A 3,416-nucleotide genomic window follows, 5' to 3' on the forward strand; every position below is an offset into this window, starting at 1 on the left:
TATCTAGTGTAAATCTGACACTCAATAAATATAAGCCACTGAAGAGATAAAGTTCCTGGGCAGAGATTTTTGTTTTTAATTTTTTAATGTGTATTTTTATTTATTTTGAGAGAGAGAGAGAAGAGGAGAGGCAGAGAGAGAGAGAGGGAGAGAGAGAGAGAATCCCAAGCAGACTCTACATTGTCAGCACGGAGTCCAACATGGGGCTCAATCTCACGAACCATGAGATCATGACCTGAGCCTAAATCAAGAGTCAGATGCTTAACCGACTGAGCCACCCAGGTGCCGCCCCAGGCAGAGGTTTTAAACAAGCAAGTCTTAATGATACAGAGTGGTGACTTAGTCACACTGAAACTGGCTTAATTAAGAAACAAGGGTGGTGGATATATGTAAGCAACACAAATCCAAGGTTGTTTGAGATTCAGAGTTGAATTTCACGGGCCTGGCTCAGTCACATGCCTATTCCACTTTAGCAAATTCTGGTTGTTTAGATACCCATCTCTGGGGCAGAGAGTGGTGGGAGTTAATATCATCTGAACCATGTGGGCCCAAAGAGGAGAGTCGTTCCCCCCAAAACCCAAAAATATCAACAAATTTATACATTGCTGGTGGCAATATAAAATGGTGAAGCCATTCTGGAAAAGAGTATGGTGCTTTCCCAAAAAGTTAAATATAGAATTACCAAAGGACCCAGTGATTCCAATTCTGGGTATATACCCAGTAGTATTGAACACAGGTATTCAAACATGAGGGGTCATAGCAGCATTATTCATAATGGCCCCTCAAGTGGAAACGTCTTTGGGGGGGCACCACCCAGATGACCTCATCCCATGTGTCAGGGTCCCATTCAGGGCCCTGACCATAGTGTAACACTGCTTTCCTTGGGAGCTTAACTGCCTTTGAAGTTCGGTCACTCTGAGTCTCGGGCTTGGTCTGCCCTCCTGACAGCTTCCTTGTCTGCAACCCAAGAGGCTCTCTGGTTTTCACTCCTAGAGGAAGGGCCTGTTACTTGTCCTTGGCTGTTTAGTATCCTGCAAAGCCTTGTAGCAATAGCCATCCAACCTAGTTATGCTTAAGGGGTACTGTTTTCTTTGTTCATCAACTACCTGATACATGGCTTCTGCTAGGACATTCCCTCGCCCTGGTACACCCTCCCAGCTCAGTCTATGGAGGTTTGGACCACCTTGTGCCAGAGGCTGTGCTCCACCTACTGCTATTGATTGCCAACCTAGAGGGGGGCAGGAGAGCAGTCCAGGTCCTAAGCCCCGTCTTGTGGCTTTTTCAGACTGCTCCCAGCATCACTGGTTCTAGACTGGGTTTTCTGGCATTGGTTGCTAAGACAGAGTTTGGAGTAGAGATTGTTTATTAGGAACCAATACCTGGGAAGAGAAAGCAGAGGAAGGAGTGGAACTGGGGTGCAGTCTGGCAAATTATCAGCCAACCTGGCCGGGAGATCCGGGAGAAATCCTGACCGTCGGAGTGGACCACATAGGGCTGAAGTGGCCAGGACTTTAGACCCATACTTCACTCAGTGATGCAGTCTTCCCCAGAAAGGATGTGACCTCTCTGTGGCTGCAGCTGACCCTGAAGGAACTGACAGCTGAAAGCTCTCTGTCCTCATCCTTGAAGGAGGGATCTGGGTGGCACATCTCCATGATATCACAACTGGAATCAAAAAGACATAGATTCGGATCCCACCACTTCGGCTTACTGTGTGACCTCATCTAAGTGGCTTAACATCCCTGAATTTCAGTTTTCTCTTTTATATAATGGAGATACACTCCCCTTCAGCTCTGACTGTGATTTATCAGGCAGCTTTGGGGAATGAGGAGCTCGGCCGAGGTGACTTTTCCAGAAAACTAAAACTCATTCCACAGGCGTCACAAATACCTCTGTTTTTTCTACTTTGGATGGGAATCTTTCTTAACCACGTTATACATTTTCCTGCTTCCTCAAACAGATGATATCCAACAAGATTAGCCTTTCCTTGACGATTCAGGGTCATATGCGCTTTGTCTACTTCAGGTAATTTTTGTCACCTATCATATCTGGGAGTCACTGTGCCAGTCTCTGACAGCCCACAGAATCTCCCATCTTTTCTAGACTGTTGCTGCTGAGATGCTGTGGGCAGGGAAGCCAGGCAACCAAGCCTGAGAATAATCCGGGGTGGGGGTGGGGGGGTGGAGAGGGGGAAATAGATCAATGATGGATGGATGGATGGATGGGTAAGTGGATGGATGGATGAGTGGATGGATGGATAGAGGGAGGGGTGGAAACAATCAAGAGAGATTTTTAGACACCTAGAGTATAGATAGATGGACAGACAGACAGGGATGCTGGAGCGCATGGCAATTAATATATATCACCCATAGGATCATTGCAAATGAAGCATACCATCCCAGCATGTGGATGTAGCAAAAAGTATTTAACACTCCTATTGTTAGCCTTTTACGTACCATCTAATTTTCCACTCTTACAAATAACACAGTGATAAGCATCTCTGTATGCATGTTCAATTATTTTCTTGGGGGTATATTCCTAGAAGTGGAATTACCTGTTCAAAGTGTGTGCCCATGTTAAAATAGGATTACTTTTTTTATATATAAAAATATGGACATGGACTGTAAAACCGTATATAGAGAAAGGTGTCTTAGGTTGTGTGTATCTCCCATAATCGCACCAGCCAGAGTTAACCACTGCTGATTTTTAATAGTGGTTTCTGAGTATGTGTCCTGCGACCACCATGAGAATGCACCTCGGGGCCTCCTGTTGAAATCCATCATTTTGAAAAAAAAAAAAGAAATCCATCACTTTGTTTGCTTGGAGGCCTCAGTTTCCATAGGCTGTTCCCAGGCAATGACTAAGTGAGGCAGGGTCCTGAGACAGCCCTGTTTCCGGGGGAGAGCATTCCCATGTTGGCGGACTTCGGCTCAGGGACACCTTGATGGCCTTGCTGAACTTGCCTTAGACTACAGGCCAGTCTAGGATGCCTCCACTGTCTGTCCTTCACTGGGGGGATGGGGGGGGCAGACTTGTGTCACAGACTGACACCTCTCCCAGCCCTCTCTGCCCCCCCCATATTTTCTTTCACAAAGGCAATTTTCTCTGATAAAATCCTTGCACACTTAATCCATCCTGGTGCCCGCTTCTCAGAGGACCCAGATTAACACGTATACCTGTAGTATAATGAGACAGCCCCCACAAAAGGCTGTACTAATTTATACTCATACCTGCAGTGTATGAGAGCCCCTCTTCACCCGCACTCTTGCCAGCACATTGATCCCCACCTTCAGACCAAGCCTCCAAGCAGGCGGATACTCCTTCTGCTCCCTTGCCAGTCCTCAGAGGCAAGTGCACCATCGAGGCTGTTGTGATTGCTAGTGACAGAAAACCCAACCCAAACTGCCTTAAACACA

This window comes from Prionailurus viverrinus, chromosome E3 (genome assembly GCF_022837055.1).
Source record: "Prionailurus viverrinus isolate Anna chromosome E3, UM_Priviv_1.0, whole genome shotgun sequence".
In the NCBI taxonomy this organism is placed as follows: domain Eukaryota; kingdom Metazoa; phylum Chordata; class Mammalia; order Carnivora; family Felidae; genus Prionailurus; species Prionailurus viverrinus.